Genomic DNA, 26979 nt, shown 5'->3' with positions numbered 1-26979 from the left:
GCATTCTGTAATCTGTGGACTGTCAGAGTGTTGATTAAACACAGAAACTGCATCGGCTTTCATAACAACAGTCACCATGCAAACTTTCCTCCACGGGAGTAATGTCTCAAACAATCTACACTTTGATCGTTCCCTGGAAGACCATTAGTAGTTTCCGATGCACATCTGGAGGCATTCTGTAATCTGTGGACTATCAGAGTGTTGACGAAACACAGATATTCCATCGGCATTGAATACAACAGTCACCATGTGCACTTTCCTCCATGGGAGAATGTCTCAAACAGTCTACGCTTTGATCGTTCCCTGGAAGACCAGTAGTAATTTCCGATGCTCATCTTGAGGCATTCTGTAATCTGTGGAATATCAGAGTGTTGATGAAACACAGAAATTGCATCTGGATTGAATACAACAGTCACCATCCGCACTTTTCTCCATGGGAGTAATATCTGAAACAGTCTACGCTTTTATCGTTCCCTAGCATACCAGTAGTAGTTTCCGATGCACATCTGGAGGCATTCTGTAATCTGTGGACCTTCAAAGTGTTGATGAGACACAGAAATTTCATCGGGAGTGAATACAACAGTCACAATCCGCACTTTCCTCCATGGGAGTAATGTGTGATACAGTCTACGCTTTGATCGTTCCCAGGAAGACCAGTAGTAGTTTCCGATGCACATCCGGAGGCTATCTGTAATCTGTGGACTATCAGAGTGTTGATGAAACACAGAAATTGCATCGGGTTTGAATACAACAATCACCATGCGCAATTTCCTCCATGTTAGTAATGTCTCAAACAGTCTACGTTTTGATCGTTCCCTGGAAGACCAGTAGTAGTTTCCGATGCCCATCTAGTGGCATTCTGTAATCAATGGACTATCAGAGTGTTGATGAAACACAGAAATTGCATCGGGATTGATAACAACAGTCACCATGCGCACTTTCCTCCATGGGAGTAATGTCTCATACAGTCTACGCTTTGATCGTTCCCTCGAAGACCAGTAGTAGTTTCCGATGCATATCTGAGGCATTCTGTAATCTGTGGACTGTCAGAATGTTGATGAAACACAGATATTGCATCGGGTTTGATAACAACAGTCAGAATGAGCACTTTCCTCCATGGGAGTAATGTCTCACACAGTCTAAATTTTGATCGTTCCCTGGAAGACCAGTAGTAGTCTCCGATGCACATCTGGTGGCATTCTGTAATCTGTGGACTAACAGAATGTGATGATACCCAGAAATTGCATCGGGATTGATTACAACAGTCACCATCCGCACTTCTCTCCATGGGAGTAATATTTAAAAACAGTCTACGATTTGATCGTTCGCTGGAATATCAGTAGTAGTTTCCGATGCACATCTGGAGGCATTCTGTAATCTGTGGACCTTCAAAGTATTGATGAAGCACAGAAATTGCATCGGGAGTGAATACAACAGTCACAATCCGCACTTTCCTCCATGGGAGTAACTTCTGAAACAGTCTACGCTTTGATCGTTACCTGGAAGACCAGTAGTATTTTCTGATGCACATCTGGTGGCATTCTGTAATCTGTAGACTGTCAGAGTGTTGATTAAACACAAAAACTGCATCGGGTTTCATAACAACAGTCACCATGCGAACTTTCCTCCACGGGAGTAGTGTCTCAAACAGTCTACGCTTTTATCGTTCCCTGGAAGACCAGTAGTAGCTTCCGATGCACATCTGGAGACATTCTGTAATCTGTGGAATATCAGAGTGTTGATGAAACACTGAAATTGCATCGGGTTTGAATACAACAATCACCATGCGCACTTTCCTCTATGGGTGTAATGTCTCAAACAGTCTACGCTTAGATCGTTCCCTGGAAGACCAGTAGTAGTTTCCGATGCCCATCAGGTGGCATTCTGTACTCTGAGGACTATCAGAGTGTTGATGAAACACAGAAATTGCATCGGGATTGAATACAACAGTCAATATTCGCACTTTCCTCCATGGGAGTAATGTCTCAAACAGTCTACGCTTTGATCGTTCATTGGAAGACCAGTAGTAATTTTCGATGCATATCATGAGGCATTCTGTAATCTGTGGTCTATCAGAGTGTTGATGAAGCACAGAAATTGCATCGGGATTGAATACAACAGTCACCATGCGCACTTTCCTCCATGGGAGTAATGTCTCAAACAGTCAACGCTTTGATCGTTCCCTGGTATACCAGTAGTAGTTTCCGATGCACATCTGGAGGCACTCTGTAATCTGTGGACTATCAGAGTGTTGGTGAAACACAGAAATAGCATTTGGATTGAATACAACAGTCACAATACTCACTTTCCTCCACGGAAGTAATGTCTCAAACAGTTTACGCTTTGATCGTTCCCTGGAAGACCAGTAGTAGTTTCCGATGTACATCTGGTGGCATTCTGTAATCTGTGGACTATCAGAGTGTTGATGAAACACAGAAACTGCATCGCGATTGAATACAACAGTCACAATCCGCACATTTCTCCATGGGAATAATGTCTAAAACAGTCTACGCTTTGATCGTTCCCTGGAAGACCAGTAGTAGTTTCCGATGCACATCTGGAGGCATTCTGTAATCTGTGGACCTTCAAAGTGTTGATGAAACACAGAAATTGCATTGGGAGTGAATACAACTGTCACAATCCACAGTTTCCTCAATGGGAGTAATGTCCGGTACAGTCTACGCTTTGATCTTTCCCTGGAAGACCAGTAGTAATTTTCGATGCATATCATGAGGCATTCTGTAATCTGTGGTCTATCAGATTGTTGATGAAACACAGAAATGGCATCGGGTTTTAATACAACAGTCACCATGCGCACTTTCCTCCATTTGAGTAATGTCTCAAACAGTCTACGCTTTGATCGTTCCCTGGAAGACCAGTAGTAGTATCCGATGCACATCTGGTGGCATTCTGTAATCTGTGGACTGTCAGAGTGTTGATGAAACACAGAAATTGCATCGCGATTGATATCAACAGTCACCATGCTCATTTTCCTCCACGGGAGTTATGTCTCAAACAGTCTACGCTTTGATCGTTCCCTGTAAGACCAGTAGTAGTTTCCGATGCACATCTGGAGGCATTCTGTAATCTGTGGACTATCTGAGTGTTGATGAAACACAGAAATTGCATCGGGATTGAATACAACAGTCACCATCCGCACTTTTCCCCATGGGAGTAATATCTGAAACAGTCTACACTTTGATCGTTCCCTGGAATACCAGTAGTAGTTTCCGATGCACATCTGGAGGCATTCTGTAATCTGTGGACTATCTGAGTGTTGATGAAACACTGAAATTGAATCGGGATTGAATACAACCGTCACCATCCGCACTTTCCTCCATGGGAGTAATGTCTGAAACTGTCTACGCTTTGATCGTTCCCTGGAAGACCATTAGTAGTTTCCGGTGCACATCTGGTGGCATTCTGTAATCTGTGGACCATCAGAGTGTTGGTGAAACACAGAAATAGCATTTGGATTGAATACAACAGTCACCATGCGCACTTTCCTCCATGGGAGTAATGTCTCAAACGGTCCACGCTTTGATCGTTCCCTGGAAGACCAGTGGTAGTTTCCGATGCACATCTGGAGGCATTCTGTAATCTGTGGACTATCAGAGTGTTGATGAAACACAGAAATTGCATCGGGATTGAATACAACAGTCACCATGCGCACTTTCTTCCATGGGAGTAATGTCTCTAACGGTCAACGCTTTGATCGTTCCCTGGAAGACCAATAGTAGTTCCCGACGCACGTCTGGTGGCATTCTGTAATCTGTGGACTATCAGAGTGTTGATGAAACACAGAAATTGCATCGGGATTGAATACAACAGTCACAATGCGCACTTTCCTCCACGGGAAGTAATGTCTCAAACAGTCTACGCTTTGATCGTTCACTGGAAGACCAGTAGTAGTTTCCGATGCAGATCTGGTGGCATTCTGTAATCTGTGGACTATCAGAGTGTTGATGAAACACAGAAACTGCATCGGGATTGAATACAACAGTCATAATCCGCACTTTGCTCCATGGGAATAATGTCTAAAACAGTCTACGCTTTGATCGTTCCCTGGAAGACCAGTAGTAGTTTCCGATGCACATCTGAGGCATTCTGTAATATGTGGACTATCAGAGTGTTGATGAAACACAGAAATTGCATCGGGATTGAATACAACAGTCACACATCCGCACTTTTCTCCATGGGAATAATATCTGAAACAGTCTACGATTTGAACCTTCGTTGGAATACCAGTAGTAGTTTCCGATGCACATCTGGAGGCATTCTGTAATCTGTGGAGCTTCAAAGTGTTGATGAAACACAGAAATTGCATCGGCATTGAATACAACAGTCACCATGCGCACTTTCCTCCATGGGATTAATGTCTCAAACAGTCTACGCTTTGATCGTTCACTCAAAGACCAGTAGTAGTTTCCGATGCACATCTGAGGCATTCTGTAATCTGTGGACTATCAGAGTGTTGATGAAACACAGAAATTGCGTCGGGAGTGATTACAACAGTCACAATCCGCACTTTCCTCCATGGGCGTAATGTCTGATACTGTCTACGCTTTGATCGTTCCCAGGAAGACCAGTAGTAGTTACCGATGCACATCTGGAGACAATCTGTAATCTGTGAACTATCAGAGTGTTGATGAAACGCAGAAATTGCATCGGGCTTGAATACAACAGTCACCATCCGCACTTTCCTCCATGGGAGTAACGTCTGAAACAGTCTACGATTTTGATCGATACCTGGAAGACCAGTAGTAGTTTCCGATGCACATCTGGTGGCATTCTGTAATCTGTGGACTGCCAGAGTGTTGTTGAAACATAGAAATTGCATCGGGTTTGATAACAGCAGTCACCATGCAAACTTTCCTCCACGGGAGTAATGTCTCAAACAGTCTACGCTTTGATCGTTTCCTGGAAGACCAGTAGTAGTTTCCGATGCACATCAGGAGGCATTCTGTAATCTGTGGACTATCTGGGTCTTGATGAAACACAGAAATTGCATCGGGATTGAATACAACAGTCACCATGCGCACTTTCCTCCACGGGAGTAATGTCTCAAACAGTCTATGCTTTCATCGTTCCCTGGAAGACCAGTAGTAGTTTCCGATGCACATCTGGAGGCATTCTGTAATCTGTGGACTATCAGAGTGTTGATGAAATACTGAAATTGAATCGCGATTGAATACAACAGTCACCATCCGCACTTTCCTCCATGGGACTAATGTCTGAAACAGTCTACGATTTGATCCTTCCCTGGAAGACCTTTAGTAGTTTCCGGTGCACATCTGGTGGCATTCTGTAATCTGTGGACTATCAGGGTGTTGGTGAAACACAGAAATAGCATTTGTATTGAATACAACAGTCACCATGCGCTCTTTCCTCCATGGGATTAATGTCTACAACAGTCTACGCTTTGATCGTTCCCTGGAAGACCAGTGGTAGTTTCCGATGCACATCTGGAGGCATTCTGTAATCTGTGGACTATCAGAGTGTTGATGAAACACAGAAATTGCATCGGGATTGAATACAACATTCACGATGCGCACATTCTTCCTTGCTAGTAATGTCTCTAACGGTCTACGCTTTGATCGTTCCCTGGAAGACCAATAGTAGTTTCCGACGCACGTCTGGAGGCATTCTGTAATCTGTGGACCTTCAAAGTGTTGATGAAACACAGAAATTACATTGGGAGTGAATACAACTGTTACAATTCACAGTTTCCTCAATGGGGGTAATGTCTGGTACAGTCTACGCTTTGATCGTTCCCAGGAAGACCAGTAGTAGTTTCCGATGCACATCTGCAGACAAACTGTATTCTGTGGACTATCGGAGTGTTGATGATACACAAAAATTGCATCGGGATTGAATACAGCAGTCACCATCCGCAATTTCCTCCATGGGAGTAACGTCTGAACCAGTCTACGCTTTGATCGTTCCCTGGAAGACAAGTAGTAGTTTCCAATGCACATCTGGTGGCATTCTGTAATCTGTAGACTATCAGAGTGTTGATGAAACACAGAAATGGCATCGGGTTTGAATACAACAGTCACCATGCTCACTTTCCTCCATGGGAGTAATGTCTCAAACAGTCTACGCTTTGATCGTTCCCTGGAAGACCTGTAGTAGTTTCCGATGCACATCTGGAGGCATTCCGTAATCTGTGGACAGTCTGAGTGTTAATGAAACACAGAAATTGCATCGGGATTAATAACAACAGTCACCATGCGCACTTTCATCCATTTGAGTAATCTCTAACAGTTTACGCTTTGATCGTTCCCGGGAAGACCAGTAGTAGTTTCCGACGCCCATCTGGAGGCATTCTGCAATCTGTGGACTATCAGAATGTTGATGAAACACAGAATTTGCATCGGGTTTGAATACAACAGTCACCATGCGCATTTTCCTCCATGGGAGTAATGTCTCAAACAGTCTACACTTTGATCGTTCCCTGGAAGACCAGTAGTTGTTTCCGATGCCCATCTGGTGGCATTCTGTAATCTATGGACTATCAGAGTGTTGATGAAACATAGAAATTGGATCGGGATTGATAACAACAGTCAACATGCGCACTTTCCTCCATGGGAGTAATGTCTCAAACAGTTTACGATTTGATCGTTCCCTGGAAGACCAGTAGTAATTTCCGATGCACATCTGGAGGCATTCTGTAATCTGTTGTCTATCAGAGTGTTGATGAAACACAAAAATTGCATCGGGATTGAATACAACAGTCACCATGCGCACTTTCCTCCATGGGAGTAATGTCTCAAAGAGTCTACGCGTTGATCGATCCCTGGAATACCAGTAGTAGTTTCCGGTCCACATCTGGTGGCATTCTGTAATCTGTGGACCATCAGAGTGTTGGTGAAACACAGAAATAGCATTTGGATTGAATACAACAGTCACCATGCGCACTTACCCCCACGGGAGTGATATCTCAAACTGTCTACGGTTTGATCGTTTCCTGGAATACCAGTAGTAGTTTCCGATGCACATCTGGTGGCATTCTGTACTCTGTGGACAATCAGAGTGTTGACGAAACACAGAAATTGCATCGGGATTGAATACAACAGTCACAATCCGCTCTTTTCTCCATGGGAATAATGTCTAAAACAGTCTACGCTTTGATCGTTCCCTGGAAGACCAGTAGTAGTTTCCGATGCACATCTGGAGGCATTCTGTAATCTGTGGACCTTCAAAGTGTTGATGAAACACAGAAATTGCATCGGGAGTGAATACAACTGTCATAATCCACAGTTTCCTCAATTGGAGTAATGTCTGGTACAGTCTCCGCTTTGATCGTTCCCAGGAAGACCAGTAGTAGTTTCCGATGCACATCTGGTGGCATTCTGTAATCTATGGACTATCAGAGTGTTGATGAAACACAGAAATTGCATCGGGATTGAATATAACAGTCACCATCCGCAATTTCCTCCATGGGAGTAACGTCTGAAACAATCTACGCTTTGATCGTTCCCTGGAAGACCAGTAGTAGTTTCCGATGCACATCTGGTGGCATTCTGTAAACTGTGGACTATCAGAGTCTTGATGAAACACAGAAATGGCATCGGGATTGAATACAACAGTCACCATGCGCACTTTCCTCCATGGGAGTAATGTCTCAAACAGTCTACGCTTTGATTGTTCCCTGGAAGACCAGTAGTAGTTTTCGATGCACATCTGGTGGCATTCTGTAATCTGTGGACTGTCAGAGTGTTGATGAAACACAGAAATTGCATCGGGATTGATATCAACAGTTACCATGCGCATTTTCCTCCATGGGAGTAATGTCTCAAACAGTCTACGCTTTGATCGTTCCCTGAAACACCAATAGTAGTTTCCGATGCACATCTGGAGGCATTCTGTAATCTGTGGACTATCTGAGTGTTGATGAAACACAGAAATTGCATCGGGATTGAATACAATAGTCACCATGCGCAATTTTTTCCATGGGAGTAATGTCTCAAACAGTCTAAGCTTTGATCGTTCCCTGGAAGACCAGTAGTAGTTTCCGATGCACATCTGGTGGCATTCTGTAATCTGTAGACTATCAGAGTGTTGATGAAACACAGAAATGACATCGGGTTTGAATACAACAGTCACCATGCGCACTTTCCTCCATGGGAGCAATGTCTCAAACAGTCTACGCTTTGATCGTTCCCTGAAAGAACAGTAGTAGTTTCCGATGCACAGCTGGTGGCATTCTGTAATCTGTGGACTGTCATAGTGTTGATGAAACACAGAAATTGCATCGGGATTGATAACAACAGTCACCATGCTCATTTTTCTCCACAGGAGTTTTGTCTCAAACAGTCTACGATTTGATCGTTCCCTGGAAGAGCAGTATTAGTTTCCGATGCACATCTGGAGGCATTCTGTAATCTGTGGACTATCTGAGTGTTGATGAAACACAGAAATTGCATCGTAATTGAATACAACAGTCACCATGCGCACTTTCCATTACGGGATTAATGTCTCAAACAGTTTACGCTTTGATCGTTCCCTGGAAGACCAGCAGTAGTTTCCGATGCACATCTGGAGGCATTCTGCAATCTGTGGACTATCTGAGTGTTGATGAAACACAGAAATTGCATCGGGATTGAATACAACAGTCACCATGCGCACTCTCCTCCATGGGAGTAATGTCTCTAACAGTTTACGCTTTGATCGTTCACAGGAAGACCAGTATTAGTTTCCGATGCACATCTGGAACCTATCTGTAATCTGTGGACTATCAGAATGTTGATGAATCACAGAATTTGCATCGGGATTGAATACAACAGTCACCATCCGCAATTTCCTCCATGGGAGAAACGTCTGAATCAATCTACGCTTTGATCGTTCCCTGGAAGCCCAGTAGTAGTCTCCGATGCACATCTGGTGGCATTCTGTAATCTGTGGACTATCAGAGTGTTGATGAAATACAGAAATGGCATCGGGTTTGAATACAACAGTCACCATGCGCACTTTCCTCCATGGGAGTAATGTCTCAAACAGTCTACGCTTTGATCGTTCCCTGGAAGACCAGTAGTGGTTTCCGATGAATAACTGGTGGCATTCTGCAATCTGTGGACTATCTGAGTGTTGATGTAACACAGAAAATGCATCGGGAATGAATACAACAGTCACAATGCGCACTTTCCTCCACGGGAGTGATATCTCAAACAGTCTACTCTTTGATCGTTCCCTGGAATACCAGTAGTAGTTTCCGATGCACATCTGGTGGCATTCTGTAATCTGTGGACTATCAGAGTGTTGATGAAACACAGAAATTGCATCAGGATCGAATACAATATTCACAATCCGCACTTTTCTCCATGGGAATAATGTCTAAAACAGTCAACGCTTTGATCGTTCCCTGGAAGACCAGTAGTAGTTTCCGATGCACATCTGGAGGCATTCTGTAATCTGTGGACCTTCAAAGTGTTGATGAAACACAGAAATTGCATCGGGAGTGAATACAACTGTCATAATCCACAGTTTCCTCAATTGGAGTAATGTCTGGTACAGTCTCCGCTTTGATCGTTCCCAGGAAGACCAGTAGTAGTTTCCGATGCATATCTGGTGGCATTCTGTAATCTATGGACTATCAGAGTGTTGATGAAACACAGAAATTGCATCGGGATTGAATATAACAGTCACCATCCGCAATTTCCTCCATGGGAGTAACGTCTGAAACAATCTACGCTTTGATCGTTCCCTGGAAGACCAGTAGTAGTTTCCGATGCACATCTGGTGGCATTCTGTAAACTGTGGACTATCAGAGTCTTGATGAAACACAGAAATGGCATCGGGATTGAATACAACAGTCACCATGCGCACTTTCCTCCATGGGAGTAATGTCTCAAACAGTCTACGCTTTGATTGTTCCCTGGAAGACCAGTAGTAGTTTTCGATGCACATCTGGTGGCATTCTGTAATCTGTGGACCGTCAGAGTGTTGATGAAACACAGAAATTGCATCGGGATTGATATCAACAGTTACCATGCGCATTTTCCTCCATGGGAGTAATGTCTCAAGCAGTCTACGCTTTGATCGTTCCCTGAAAGACCAATAGTAGTTTCCGATGCACATCTGGAGGCATTCTGTAATCTGTGGACTATCTGAGTGTTGATGAAACACAGAAATTGCATCGGGATTGAATACAATAGTCACCATGCGCAATTTTTTCCATGGGAGTAATGTCTCAAACAGTCTAAGCTTTGATCGTTCCCTGGAAGACCAGTAGTAGTTTCCGATGCACATCTGGTGGCATTCTGTAATCTGTAGACTATCAGAGTGTTGATGAAACACAGAAATGACATCGGGTTTGAATACAACAGTCACCATGCGCACTTTCCTCCATGGGAGCAATGTCTCAAACAGTCTACGCTTTGATCGTTCCCTGAAAGAACAGTAGTAGTTTCCGATGCACAGCTGGTGGCATTCTGTAATCTGTGGACTGTCATAGTGTTGATGAAACACAGAAATTGCATCGGGATTGATAACAACAGTCACCATGCTCATTTTTCTCCACAGGAGTTTTGTCTCAAACAGTCTACGCTTTGATCGTTCCCTGGAAGAGCAGTATTAGTTTCCGATGCACATCTGGAGGCATTCTGTAATCTGTGGACTATCTGAGTGTTGATGAAACACAGAAATTGCATCGTAATTGAATACAACAGTCACCATGCGCACTTTCCATTACGGGATTAATGTCTCAAACAGTTTACGCTTTGATCGTTCCCTGGAAGACCAGCAGTAGTTTCCGATGCACATCTGGAGGCATTCTGCAATCTGTGGACTATCTGAGTGTTGATGAAACACAGAAATTGCATCGGGATTGAATACAACAGTCACCATGCGCACTCTCCTCCATGGGAGTAATGTCTCTAACAGTTTACGCTTTGATCGTTCACAGGAAGACCAGTATTAGTTTCCGATGCACATCTGGAACCTATCTGTAATCTGTGGACTATCAGAATGTTGATGAATCACAGAATTTGCATCGGGATTGAATACAACAGTCACCATCCGCAATTTCCTCCATGGGAGAAACGTCTGAAACAATCTACGCTTTGATCGTTCCCTGGAAGCCCATTAGTAGTCTCCGATGCACATCTGGTGGCATTCTGTAATCTGTGGACTATCAGAGTGTTGATGAAATACAGAAATGGCATCGGGTTTGAATACAACAGTCACCATGCGCACTTTCCTCCATGGGAGTAATGTCTCAAACAGTCTACGCTTTGATCGTTCCCTGGAAGACCAGTAGTGGTTTCCGATGAATAACTGGTGGCATTCTGCAATCTGTGGACTATCTGAGTGTTGATGTAACACAGAAAATGCATCGGGAATGAATACAACAGTCACAATGCGCACTTTCCTCCACGGGAGTGATATCTCAAACAGTCTACTCTTTGATCGTTCCCTGGAATACCAGTAGTAGTTTCCGATGCACATCTGGTGGCATTCTGTAATCTGTGGACTATCAGAGTGTTGATGAAACACAGAAATTGCATCAGGATCGAATACAATAGTCACAATCCACACTTTTCTCCATGGGAATAATGTCTAAAACAGTCAACGCTTTGATCGTTCCCTGGAAGACCAGTAGTAGTTTCCGATGCACATCTGGAGTCATTCTGTAATCTGTGGACCTTCAAAGTGTTGATGAAACACAGAAATTGCATCGGGAGTGAATACAACTGTCATTATCCACAGTTTCCTCAATTGGAGTAATGTCTGGTACAGTCTACGCTTTGATCGTTCCCAGGAAGACCAGTAGTAGTTTCCGATGCACATCTGGAGACAATCTGTATTCTATGGACTATCAGAGTGTTGATGAAACACAGAAATTGCATCGGGATTGAATATAACAGTCACCATCCGCAATTTCCTCCATGGGAGTAACGTCTGAAGCAATCTACGATTTGATCGTTCCCTGGAAGACCAGTAGTAGTTTCCGATGCACATCTGGTGACATTCTGTAAACTGTGGACTATCAGAGTGTTGATGAAACACAGAAATGGCATCGGGATTGAATACATCAGTCACCATGCGCACTTTCCTCCAAGGGAGTAATGTCTCAAACAGTCTACGATTTGACCGTTCCCTGGAAGACCAGTAGTAGTTTTCGATGCACTTCTGGTGGCATTCTGTAATCTGTGGACTGTCAGAGTGTTGATGAAACACAGAAATTGCATCGGGATTCATATCAACAGTCACCATGCGCATTTTCCTCCACGGGAGTTATGTCCCAAATAGTCTACGCTTTGATCGTTCCCTGGAAGACCAGTAGTAGTTTCCGATGCACATCTGGAGGCATTCTGCAATCTGTGGACTATCTGAGTGTTCATGAAACACAGAAATTGCATCGGGATTGAATACAACAGTCACCATGCGCACTTTCCTCCATGGGAGTAATGTCTCAAACAGTTTACGCTTTGATCGTTCCCTGGAATACCAGTAGTAGTTTCCGATGCACATCTGATGGCATTCTGTAATCTGTGGACTATCAGAGTGTTGATGAAACACAGAAATTGCATCGGGATTGAATACAACAGTCACAATCTGCACTTTTCTCCATGGGAATAATGTCTAAAACAGTCTACGCTTTGATCGTTCAATGGAAGACCAGTAGTAGTTTCCGATGCACATCTGGAGGCATTCTGTAATCTGTGGACCTTCAAAGTGTTGATGAAACACAGAAATTGCATCGGGATTGAATACAACAGTCACAATCCGCACTTTTCTCCATGGGAATAATGTCTAAAACAGTCTACGCTTTGATCGTTCCCTGGAAGACCAGTAGTAGTTTCCGATGCACATCTGGAGGCACTCTGTAATCTGTGGACCTTCAAAGTGTTGATGAAACACAGAAATTGCATCGGGATTGATTACAACAGTCACAATCCGCACTTTTCTCCATGGGAATAATGTCTAAAACAATCTACGCTTTGATCGTTCCCTCGAAGACCAGTAGTAGTTTCCGATGCACATCTGGAGGCATTCTGTAATCTGTGGACTATCTGAATGTTGATGAAACACAGAAATTGCATCGTAATTGAATCCAACAGTCACCATGCGCACTTTCCTCCACGGGATTAATGTCTCAAAGAGTCTACGCTTTGATCGCTCCCTGGAAGACCAGTAATAGTTTCCGATGCACATCTGGAGGCATTCTGTAATCTGTGGACTATCAGGGTGTTGTTGAAACACAGAAATTGCATCTGGATTGAATACAACAGTCACCATGCGCACTTTCATCCATATGAGTTATGTCACAAACAGTCTACGCTTAGATCGTTCATTGGAAGACCAGTAGTAGTTTCCGATGCACATCTGGATGCATTCTGCAATCTGTATACTATCAGAGTGTTGATGAAACACAGAAATTGCATATGGATTGAATACAACAGTCACCATGCGCACTTTCCTACATAGGAGTAATGTCTCAAGCAGTCCACGCTTTGATCGTTCCCTGGAAGACCAGTAGTAGTTTAGAATGCACATCTGGAAACATTCTGTAGTCCGTGGACTATCATAGAGATGATGAAACACAGAAATTGCATCGGGATTGAATACAACAGTCACCATGCACACTTTCGTCCATGGTAGTAATGTCTCAAACAGTTTACGATTTGATCGTTCCCTGGAAGACCAGTAGTAGTTTCCGATGCACATCTGGTGGCATTCTGTAATCTGTGGACTATCAGAGTGTTGATGAAACACAGAAATGGCATCGGGTTTGAATACAACAGTCACAATCTGCACTTTTCTCCATGGGAATAATGTCTAAAACAGTCTACGCTTTGATCGTTCAATGGAAGACCAGTAGTAGTCTCCGATGCACATCTGGAGGCATTCTGTAATCTGTGGACCTTCAAAGTGTTGATGAAACACAGAAATTGCATCGGGAGTGAATACAACTGTCATAATCCACAGTTTCCTCAATGGGAGTAATGTCTGGCACAGTCCACGCTTTGATCGTTCAAAGGAAGACCAGTAGTAAATTCCGATGCACATCTGGAGACAATCTGTATTCTGTGGACTGTCAGAGTGTTGATGAAACACAGAAATTGCATCGGGATTGAATACAACAGTCACCATGCGCACTTTCCTCCATGGGAGTAATGTCTCTACCAGTTTACGCTTAGATCGTTCACAGGAAGACCAGTAGTAGTTTCCGATGCACATCTGGAGGCTATCTGTAATCTGTGGGCTATCAGAATGTTGATGAAACACAGAATTTGCATCGGGTTTGAATACAACAGTCACCATGCACACTTTCCTCCATGGGAGTAATGTCTCAAACAGTCTACGCTTTGATCGTTCCCTGGAAGACCAGTAGTAGTTTCCGATGCCCATCTGGTGGCATTCTGTAATCTATGGACTATCAGAGTGTTGATGAAACACAGAAATTGCATCGGGATTGATAACAACAGTCACCATGCGCACTTTCCTCCACGGGAGAAATTTCTCAAACAGTCTACGATTTGATAGTTCCCTGGAAGACCAGTAGTAATTTCCGATGCACATGTGGAGGCATTCTGTAATCTGTGGACTATCAGAGTGTTGATGAAACACAAAAATTGCATCGGGATTGAATATAACATTCACCATGCGCACTTTCCTCCATGGGAGTAATGTCACAAACAGTCTACTCGTTGATCGTTCCCTGGAATACCAGTAGTAGTTTCCGATGCACATCTGGATGTATTCTGTAATTTGTGGACTATCAGAGTATGATAAAACACAGATATTCCATCGGGATTGAATACAACCGTCAACATGCGCACTTTCCTCCATTGGCGTAATTCTCAAACAGTCTACGCTTTGATCGTTTCCTGGAAGACCAGTAGTAGTTTCCGATGCACATCTGGTGACATTCTGTAATCTGTGGACTAACAGAGCGTTGATGAAACACAGAAATGGCATCGGGTTTGAATACAACAGTCACCATGCGCACTTTCCTCCATGGGAGTAATGTCTCAAACTGTCTACGCTTTGATCGTTCCCTGCAAGACCAGTAGTGCTTTCCGATGAATAACTGGTGGCATTCTGTAATCTGTGGTCTATCAGATTGTTGATGTAACACAGAAAATGCATGGGGATTGAATACAACAGTCACAATGCGCACTTTCCTCCACGGGAGTGATATCTCAAACAGTCTACACTTTGATCGTTCCCTGGAATACCAGTAGTAGCTTCCGATGCACATCTGGTGGCATTCTGTAATCTGTGGACTATCAGAGTGTTGATGAAACACAGAAATTGCATCGGGATTGAGTACAACAGCCACAATCCGCACTTTTCTCCATGGGAATAATGTCTAACACAGTCTATGCTTTGATCGTTCCCTGGAAGACCAGTAGTAGTTGCCGAATTACATCTGGAGGCATTGTGTAATCTGTGGACCTTCAAAGTGTTGATGAAACACAGAAATTGCATCGGGAGTGAATACAACTGTCATAATCCACAGTTTCCTCAATGGGAATAATGTCTGGTACAGTCTACGCTTTGAACGTTCCCAGGAAGACCAGTATTAGTTTCCGATGCCCATCTGGAGACAATCTGTATTCTGTGGACTATCAGAGTGTTGATGAAACACAGAAATTGCATCGGGATTGAATACAACAGTCACCATCCGCAATTTCCTCCATGGGAGTAACGTCTGAAACAATCTACGCTTTGATCGTTCCCTGGAAGACCAGTAGTAGTTTCCGATGCACATCTGGTGGCATTCTGTAATCTGTGGACTATCAGAGTGTTGATGAAACACAGAAATGGCATCGGGTTTGAATACAAGTCACCATGCGCACCTTCCTCCATGGGAGTAATGTCTCAAACAATCTACGCTTTGATCGTTCCCTGGAAGACCAGTAGTAGTTTGCGATGCACATCTGGTGGCATTCCGTAATCTGTAGACTGTCAGAGTGTTGATGAAACACATATATTGCATCGGGATTGATATCAACAGTCACCATGCGCCTTTTCCTCCACGGGAGATATGTCTCAAACAGTCTACGCTTTGATCGTACCCTGGAAGACCAATAGTAGTTTCCGATGCACATCTGGAGGCATTCTGTAATCTGTGGACTATCTGAGTGTTGATGAAACACAGAAATTGCATCGTAATTGAATACAACATTTTCCATGCGAACTTTCCTCCACGGGAGTAATGTCTCAAACAGTCTACGCTTTGATTGTTCCCTGGAACACCAGCAGTAGTTTCCGATGCACATCTGGAGGCATTTTGTAATCTGTGGAGTATCTGAGTGTTGATGAAACACAGAAATGGCATCGGGATTGAATACAACAGTCAAAATGCGAAATTTTTTCCATGGGAGTAATGTCTCAAGCAGTCTACGCTTTGATCGTTCCCTGGAAGACCAGTAGTAGTTTCCGATGCACATCTGGTGGCATTCTGTAATCTGTAGACTATCAGAGTGTTCATGAAACACAGAAATGGCATCGGGTTTGAATACAACAGTCACCATGCGCACTTTCCTCCATGGGAGTAATGTCTCAAACAGTCTACGCTTTGATCGTTACCTGGAAGACCAGTAGTAGCTTCCGATGCACATCTGGTGGCATTCTGTAATCTGTGGACTGTCATAGTGTTGATGAAACACAGAAATTGCATCGTGATTGATAACAACAGTCACCATGCGCATTTTTCTCCACGGGAGTTTTGTCTCAAACAGTCTACGCTTTGACCGTTCCCTGGAAGACCAGTAGTAGTTTCCGATGCACATCTGGTGGCATTCTGTAATCTGTTAACTATCAGAGTGTTGATGAAACACAGAAATGGCATTGGGTTTGAATACAACAGTCACCATGCGCACTTTCCTCCATGGGAGTAATGTCTCAAACAGTCTACGCTTTGATCGTTCCCTGGAAGACCAGTAGTAGTTTAGAATGCACATCTGGAAACATTCTGTAGTCCGTGGACTATCATAGAGGTGATGAAACACAGAAATTGCATCGGGATTGAATACAACAGTCACCATGCACACTTTCGTCCATGGTAGTAATGTCTCAAACAGTTTACGATTTGATCGTTCCCTGGAAGACCAGTAGTAGTTTCCGATGCACATCTGGTGGCATTCTGTAATCTGTGGACTATCAGAGTGTTGATGAAACACAGAAATGGCATCGGGTTTGAATACAACAGTCACAATCTGCACTTTTCTCCATGGGAATAATGTCTAAAACAGTCTACGCTTTGATCGTTCAATGGAAGACCAGTAGTAGTTTCCGATGCACATCTGGAGGCATTCTGTAATCTGTGGACCTTCAAAGTGTTGATGAAACACAGAAATTGCATCGGGAGTGAATACAACTGTCATAATCCACAGTTTCCTCAATGGGAGTAATGTCTGGCACAGTCCACGCTTTGATCGTTCCCAGGAAGACCAGTAGTAAATTCCGATGCACATCTGGAGACAATCTGTATTCTGTGGACTGTCAGAGTGTTGATGAAACACAGAAATTGCATCGGGATTGATATCAACAGTCACCATGCGCATTTTCCTCCACGGGAGTTATGTCTCAAACAGTCTACGCTTTGATCGTTCCCTGGAGGACCAGTAGTAGTTTCCGATGCACATCTGGAGGCATTCTGCAATCTGTGGACTATCTGAGTGTTGATGAAACACAGAAATTGCATCGGGATTGAATACAACAGTCACCATGCGCACTTTCCTCCATGGGAGTAATGTCTCTACCAGTTTACGCTTAGATCGTTCACAGGAAGACCAGTAGTAGTTTCCGATGCACATCTGGAGGCTATCTGTAATCTGTGGGCTATCAGAATGTTGATGAAACACAGAATTTGCATCGGGTTTGAATACAACAGTCACCATGCACACTTTCCTCCATGGGAGTAATGTCTCAAACAGTCTACGCTTTGATCGTTCCCTGGAAGACCAGTAGTAGTTTCCGATGCCCATCTGGTGGCATTCTGTAATCTATGGACTATCAGAGTGTTGATGAAACACAGTTATTGCATCGGGATTGATAACAACAGTCACCATGCGCACTTTCCTCCACGGGAGAAATGTCTCAAACAGTCTACGATTTGATAGTTCCCTGGAAGACCAGTAGTAATTTCCGATGCACATGTGGAGGCATTCTGTAATCTGTGGACTATCAGAGTGTTGATGAAACACAAAAATTGCATCGGGATTGAATATAACATTCACCATGCGCACTTTCCTCCATGGGAGTAATGTCTCAAACAGTCTACTCGTTGATCGTTCCCTGGAATACCAGTAGTAGTTTCCGATGCACATCTGGATGTATCCTGTAATTTGTGGACTATCAGAGTATGATAAAACACAGATATTCCATCGGGATTGAATACAACCGTCAACATGCGCATTTTCCTCCATTGGCGTAATTCTCAAACAGTCTACGCTTTGATCGTTTCCTGGAAGACCAGTAGTAGTTTCCGATGCACATCTGGTGACATTCTGTAATCTGTGGACTAACAGAGCGTTGATGAAACACAGAAATGGCATCGGGTTTGAATACAACAGTCACCATGCGCACTTTCCTCCATGGGAGTAATGTCTCAAACTGTCTACGCTTTGATCGTTCCCTGCAAGACCAGTAGTGGTTTCCGATGAATAACTGGTGGCATTCTGTAATCTGTGGTCTATCAGATTGTTGATGTAACACAGAAAATGCATCGGGATTGAATACAACAGTCACAATGCGCACTTTCCTCCACGGGAGTGATATCTCAAACAGTCTACACTTTGATCGTTCCCTGGAATACCAGTAGTAGCTTCCGATGCACATCTGGTGGCATTCTGTAATCTGTGGACTATCAGAGTGTTGATTTAACACAGAAATTGCATCGGGATTGAGTACAACAGCCACAATCCGCACTTTTCTCCATGGGAATAATGTCTAACACAGTCTATGCTTTGATCGTTCACTGGAAGACCAGTAGTAGTTGCCGAATTACATCTGGAGGCATTGTGTAATCTGTGGACCTTCAAAGTGTTGATGAAACACAGAAATTGCATCGGGAGTGAATACAACTGTCATAATCCACAGTTTCCTCAATGGGAGTAATGTCTGGTACAGTCTACGCTTTGAACGTTCCCAGGAAGACCAGTATTAGTTTCCGATGCCCATCTGGAGACAATCTGTATTCTGTGGACTATCAGAGTGTTGATGAAACACAGAAATTGCATCGGGATTGAATACAACAGTCACCATCCGCAATTTCCTCCATGGGTGTAACGTCTGAAACAATCTACGCTTTGATCGTTCCCTGGAAGACCAGTAGTAGTTTCCGATGCACATCTGGTGGCATTCTGTAATCTGTGGACTATCAGAGTGTTGATGAAACACAGAAATGGCATCGGGTTTGAATACAAGTCACCATGCGCACCTTCCTCCATGGGAGTAATGTCTCAAACAATCTACGCTTTGATCGTTCCCTGGAAGACCAGTAGTAGTTTGCGATGCACATCTGGTGGCATTCCGTAATCTGTAGACTGTCAGAGTGTTGATGAAACACATATATTGCATCGGGATTGATATCAACAGTCACCATGCGCCTTTTCCTCCACGGGAGATATGTCTCAAACAGTCTACGCTTTGATCGTACCCTGGAAGACCAATAGTAGTTTCCGATGCACATCTGGAGGCATTCTGTAATCTGTGGACTATCTGAGTGTTGATGAAACACAGAAATTGCATCGTAATTGAATACAACATTTTCCATGCGAACTTTCCTCCACGGGAGTAATGTCTCAAACAGTCTACGCTTTGATCGTTCCCTGGAACACCAGTAGTAGTTTCCGATGCACATCTGGAGGCATTCTGTAATCTGTGGAGTATCTGAGTGTTGATGAAACACAGAAATGGCATCGGGATTGAATACAACAGTCAAAATGCGAAATTTTTTCCATGGGAGTAATGTCTCAAGCAGTCTACGCTTTGATCGTTCCCTGGAAGACCAGTAGTAGTTTCCGATGCACATCTGGTGGCATTCTGTAATCTGTAGACTATCAGAGTGTTGATGAAACACAGAAATGGCATCGGGTTTGAATACAACAGTCACCATGCGCACTTTCCTCCATGGGAGTAATGTCTCAAACAGTCTACGCTTTGATCGTTACCTGGAAGACCAGTAGTAGCTTCCGATGCACATCTGGTGGCATTCTGTAATCTGTGGACTGTCATAGTGTTGATGAAACACAGAAATTGCATCGTGATTGATAACAACAGTCACCATGCGCATTTTTCTCCACGGGAGTTTTGTCTCAAACAGTCTACGCTTTGACCGTTCCCTGGAAGACCAGTAGTAGTTTCCGATGCACATCTGGTGGCATTCTGTAATCTGTTAACTATCAGAGTGTTGATGAAACACAGAAATGGCATTGGGTTTGAATACAACAGTCACCATGCGCACTTTCCTCCATGGGAGTAATGTCTCAAACAGTCTACGCTTTGATCGTTCCCTGGAAGACCAGTAGTAGTTTAGAATGCACATCTGGAAACATTCTGTAGTCCGTGGACTATCATAGAGGTGATGAAACACAGAAATTGCATCGGGATTGAATACAACAGTCACCATGCACACTTTCGTCCATGGTAGTAATGTCTCAAACAGTTTACGATTTGATCGTTCCCTGGAAGACCAGTAGTAGTTTCCGATGCACATCTGGTGGCATTCTGTAATCTGTGGACTATCAGAGTGTTGATGAAACACAGAAATGGCATCGGGTTTGAATACAACAGTCACAATCTGCACTTTTCTCCATGGGAATAATGTCTAAAACAGTCTACGCTTTGATCGTTCAATGGAAGACCAGTAGTAGTTTCCGATGCACATCTGGAGGCATTCTGTAATCTGTGGACCTTCAAAGTGTTGATGAAACACAGAAATTGCATCGGGAGTGAATACAACTGTCATAATCCACAGTTTCCTCAATGGGAGTAATGTCTGGCACAGTCCACGCTTTGATCGTTCCCAGGAAGACCAGTAGTAAATTCCGATGCACATCTGGAGACAATCTGTATTCTGTGGACTGTCAGAGTGTTGATGAAACACAGAAATTGCATCGGGATTGATATCAACAGTCACCATGCGCATTTTCCTCCACGGGAGTTATGTCTCAAACAGTCTACGCTTTGATCGTTCCCTGGAGGACCAGTAGTATTTTCCGATGCACATCTGGAGGCATTCTGCAATCTGTGGACTATCTGAGTGTTGATGAAACACAGAAATTGCATCGGGATTGAATACAACAGTCACCATGCGCACATTCCTCCATGGGAGTAATGTCTCTACCAGTTTACGCTTAGATCGTTCACAGGAAGACCAGTAGTAGTTTCCGATGCACATCTGGAGGCTATCTGTAATCTGTGGGCTATCAGAATGTTGATGAAACACAGAATTTGCATCGGGTTTGAATACAACAGTCACCATGCACACTTTCCTCCATGGGAGTAATGTCTCAAACAGTCTACGCTTTGATCGTTCCCTGGAAGACCAGTAGTAGTTTCCGATGCCCATCTGGTGGCATTCTGTAATCTATGGACTATCAGAGTGTTGATGAAACACAGAAATTGCATCGGGATTGATAACAACAGTCACCATGCGCACTTTCCTCCACGGGAGAAATGTCTCAAACAGTCTACGATTTGATAGTTCCCTGGAAGACCAGTAGTAATTTCCGATGCACATGTGGAGGTATTCTGTAATCTGTGGACTATCAGAGTGTTGATGAAACACAAAAATTGCATCGGGATTGAATATAACATTCACCATGCGCACTTTCCTCCATGGGAGTAATGTCTCAAACAGTCTACTCGTTGATCGTTCTCTGGAATACCAGTAGTAGTTTCCGATGCACATCTGGATGTATTCTGTAATTTGTGGACTATCAGAGTATGATAAAACACAGATATTCCATCGGGATTGAATACAACCGTCAACATGCGCACTTTCCTCCATTGGCGTAATTCTCAAACAGTCTACGCTTTGATCGTTTCCTGGAAGACCAGTAGTAGTTTCCGATGCACATCTGGTGACATTCTGTAATCTGTGGACTAACAGAGAGTTGATGAAACACAAAAATGGCATCGGGTTTGAATACAACAGTCACCATGCGCACTTTCCTCCATGGGAGGAATGTCTCAAACTGTCTACGCTTTGATCGTTCCCTGCAAGACCAGTAGTGGTTTCCGATGAATAACTGGTGGCATTCTGTAATCTGTGGACTATCAGATTGTTGATGTAACACAGAAAATGCATCGGGATTGAATACAACAGTCACAATGCGCACTTTCCTCCACGGGAGTGATATCTCAAACAGTCTACACTTTGATCGTTCCCTGGAATACCAGTAGTAGCTTCCGATGCACATCTGGTGGCATTCTGTAATCTGTGGACTATCAGAGTGTTGATGAAACACAGAAATTGAATCGGGATTGAGTACAACAGTCACAATCCGCACTTTTCTCCATGGGAATAATGTCTAACACAGTCTATGCTTTGATCGTTCCCTGGAAGACCAGTAGTAGTTGCCGAATTACATCTGGTGGCATTCTGTAATCTGTGGACCTTCAAAGTGTTGATGAAACACAGAAATTGCATCGGGAGTGAGTACAACTGTCATAATCCACAGTTTCCTCAATGGGAGTAATGTCTGGTACAGTCTACGCTTTGATCGTTCCCAGGAAGATCAGTATAAGTTTCCGATGCACATCTGGAGACAATCTGTATTCTGTGGACTATCAGAGTGTTGATGAAACACAGAAATTGCATCGGGATTGAATACAACAGTCACCATCCGCAATTTCCTCCATGGGAGTAACTTCTGAAACAATCTACGCTTTGATCGTTCCCTGGAAGACCAGTAGTAGTTTCCGATGCACATCTGGTGGCATTCTGTAATCTGTGGACTATCAGAGTGTTGATGAAACACAGAAATGGCATCGGGTTTGAATACAAGTCACCATGCGCACCTTCCTCCATGGGAGTAATGTCTCAAACAATCTACGCTTTGTTCGTTCCCTGGAAGACCAGTAGTAGTTTGCGATGCACATCTGGTGGAATTCCGTAATCTGTAGACTGTCAGAGTGTTGATGAAACACATATATTGCATCGGGATTGATATCAACAGTCACCATGCGCATTTTCCTCCACGGGAGATATGTCTCAAACAGTCTACGCTTTGATCGTACCCTGGAAGACCAGTAGTAGTTTCCGATGCACATCTGGAGGCATTCTGTAATCTGTGGACTATCTGAGTGTTGATGAAACACAGAAATTGCATCGTAATTGAATACAACATTTTCCATGCGAACTTTCCTCCACGGGAGTAATGTCTCAAACAGTCTACGCTTTGATCGTTCCCTGGAACACCAGTAGTAGTTTCCGATGCACATCTGGAGGCATTCTGTAATCTGTGGAGTATCTGAGTGTTGATGAAACACAGAAATTGCATCGGGATTGAATACAACAGTCACCATGCGCAATTTTTTCCATGGGAGTAATGTCTCAAGCAGTCTACGCTTTGATCGTTCCCTGGAAGACCAGTAGTAGTTTCCGATGCACATCTGGTGGCATTCTGTAATCTGTAGACTATCAAAGTGTTGATGAAACACAGAAATGGCATCGGGTTTGAATACAACAGTCACCATTCGCACTTTCCTCCATGGGAGTAATGTCTCAAACAGTCTACGCTTTGATCGTTACCTGGAAGACCAGTAGTAGCTTCCGATGCACATCTGGTGGCATTCTGTAATCTGTGGACTGTCATAGTGATGATGAAACACAGAAATTGCATCGGGATTGATAACAACAGTCACCATGCGCATTTTTCTCCACGGGAGTTTTGTCTCAAACAGTCTACGCTTTGACCGTTCCCTGGAAGACCAGTAGTAGTTTCCGATGCACATCTGGTGGCATTCTGTAATCTGTTAACTATCAGAGTGTTGATGAAACACAGAAATGGCATCGGGTTTGAATACAACAGTCACCATGCGCACTTTCCTCCATGGGAGTAATGTCTCAAACAGTCTACGCTTTGATCGTTCCTTGGAAGACCAGTAGTGGTTTCCGATGAATAACTGGTGGCATTCTGAAATCTGTGGACTGTCAGAGTGTTGATGTAACACAGAAAATGCATCGGGATTGAATGCAACAGTCACAATGCGCACTTTCCTCCTCAGGAGTGATAACTCAAACAGTCTACTATTTGATCGTTCCCTGGAATACCAGTAGTAGTTTCCGATGCACATCTGGTGGCATTCTGTAATCTGTGGACTATCAGAGTGTTGATGAAGCACAGAAATTGCATCGGGATTGAATACAACAGTCACGATCCGCTCTTTTCTCCATGGGAATAATGTCTAAAACAGTCTACGGTTTGATCGTTCCCTGGAAGACAAGTAGTAGTTTCCGATGCACATCTGGAGGCATTCTGTAATCTGTGGACCTTCAAAGTGTTGATGAAACACAGAAATTGCATCGGGATTGAATACAACAGTCACAATCCGCACTTTTCTCCATGGGAATAATGTCTAAAACAATCTACGCTTTGATCGTTCCCTCGAAGACCAGTAGTAGTTTCCGATGCACATCTGGTGGCATTCTGTAATCTGTGTACTATCAGAGTGTTGATGAAACACAGCAATGGCATCGGGTTTGAATACAACAGTCACCATGCGCACTTTCATCCATGGGAGTAATGTCTCAAACAGTCTACGCTTTGATCGTTCCCTGGAAGACCAGTAGTAGTTTCCGATGCACATCTGGTGGCATTCTGTAACCTGTAGACTGTCAGAGTGTTGATGAAACACAGAAATTGCATCGGGATTGATATCAACAGTCAACATGCGCATTTTCCTCCACGGGAGTTATGTCTCAAACAGTCTACGTTTTGATCGTACCCTGGAAGACCAGTGGTAGTTCCCGATGCACATCTGGAGGCATTCTGTAATCTGTGGACTATCTGAGTGTTGATGATACACAGAAATTGCATCGTAATTGAATACAACATTCACCATGCGAAGTTTCCTCCACGGGAGTAATGTCTCAAACAGTCTACGCTTTGATCGTTCCCTGGAAGACCAGTAGTAGTTTCCTATGCACATCTGGTGGCATTCTGTAATCTGTGGACTGTCATAGTGTTGATGAAACACAGAAATTGCATCGGGATTGACAACAACAGACACCATGCGCATTTTTCTCCACGGGAGTTTTGTCTCAAACAGTCTACGCTTTGATCGTTCCCTGGAATACCAGTATTAGTTTCCGATGCACATCTGGAGGCATTCTGTAATCTGTGGACTATCTGAGTGTTGATGAAACACAGAAATTGCATCGTAATTGAATAGAACAGTCACCATGCGCACTTTCGTCCACGGGAGTAATGTCTCAAACAGTCTACGCTTTGATCGTTCCCCGGAAGACCAGTAGTAGTTTCCGATGCACATCTGGAGGCATTCTGCAATCTGTGGACTATCTGATTGTTGATGAAACACAGAAATTGCATCGGGATTGAATACAACAGTCACCATGCGCACTTTCCTCCATGGGAGTAATGTCTCTAACAGTTTACGATTTAATCGTTCACAGGAAAACCAGTAGTAGTTTCCGATGCACATCTGGAGGCTATCTGTAATCTGTGGACTATCAGAATGTTGATGAAACACAGAATTTGCGTCGGGTTTGAATGCAACAGTCACCATGTGCACTTTCCTCCATGGGAGTAATGTCTCAAATAGTCTACGATTTGATCGTTCCCTGGAAGACCAGTAGTAGTTTCCGATGCCCATCCGGAGGCATTCTGTAATCTATGAACTATCAGAGTGTTGATGAAACACCGAAATGGCATCGGGATTGAATACAACAGTCACCATCCGCAATTTCCTCCATGGGAGTAACGTCTGAAACATTCTACGCTTTGATCGTTCCCTGGAAGACCAGTAGTAGTTTCCGATGCACATCTGGTGGCATTCTGTAATCTGTGGACATTCAAAGTGTTGATGAAACACAGAAATTGCATCGGGAGTGAATACAACTGTCATAATCCAGAGTTTCCTCAATGGGAGTAATGTCTGGCACAGTCTACGCTTTGATCGTTCCCAGGAAGACCAGTAGTAGTTTCCGATGCACATCTGGAGACAATCTGTATTCTACGGACTATCAGAGTGTTGATGAAACACAGAAATTGCATCGGGATTGAATATAACATTCACCATAAGCAATTTCCTCCATGGGAGTGATATCTCAAACAGTCTACACTTTGATCGTTCCCTGGAAGACCAGTAGTAGTTTCCGATGCACATCTGGTGGCATTCTGTAATCTGTGGACCATCAGAGTGTTGATGAAACACAGAAATGGCATTGGGTTTGAATACAACAGTCACCATGCGCACTTTCCTCCATGGGAGTAATGTCTCAAACAGTCTACTCTTTGATCGTTGCCAGGAAGACCAGTAGTAGTTTCCGATGCACATCTGGAGACAATCTGTATTCTACGGACTATCAGAGTGTTGATGAAACACAGAAATTGCATCGGGATTGAATATAACAGTCACCATCCGCAATTTCCTATATGGGAGTAACGTCTGAAACAATCTACGCTTTGATCGTTCCCTGGAAGACCAGTAGTAGTTTCCGATGCACATCTGGTGGCATTCTGTAAACTGTGGACTATCAGAGTGTTGATGAAACACAGAAATGGCATCGGGATTGAATATAACAGTGACCATGCGCACATTTCTCCATGGGAGTAATGTCTCAAACAGTCTACGCTTTGATCGTTCCCTGGAAGACCAGTAGTAGTTTTCGATGCACATCTGGTGGCATTCGGTAATCTGTGGACTGTCAGAGTGTTGATGAAACACAGAAATTGCATCGGGATTGATATCAACAGTCACCATGCGCATTTTCCTCCACGGGGGTTATGTCTCAAACAGTCTACGCTTTGATCGTTCCCTGGAAGACCAGTA

Source organism: Schistocerca gregaria, chromosome 3 (assembly GCF_023897955.1).
Source record: "Schistocerca gregaria isolate iqSchGreg1 chromosome 3, iqSchGreg1.2, whole genome shotgun sequence".
Taxonomy (NCBI): domain Eukaryota; kingdom Metazoa; phylum Arthropoda; class Insecta; order Orthoptera; family Acrididae; genus Schistocerca; species Schistocerca gregaria.
The sequence above is the reverse complement of the archived record's forward strand: the minus strand, read 5'-3'. Positions refer to the sequence as shown.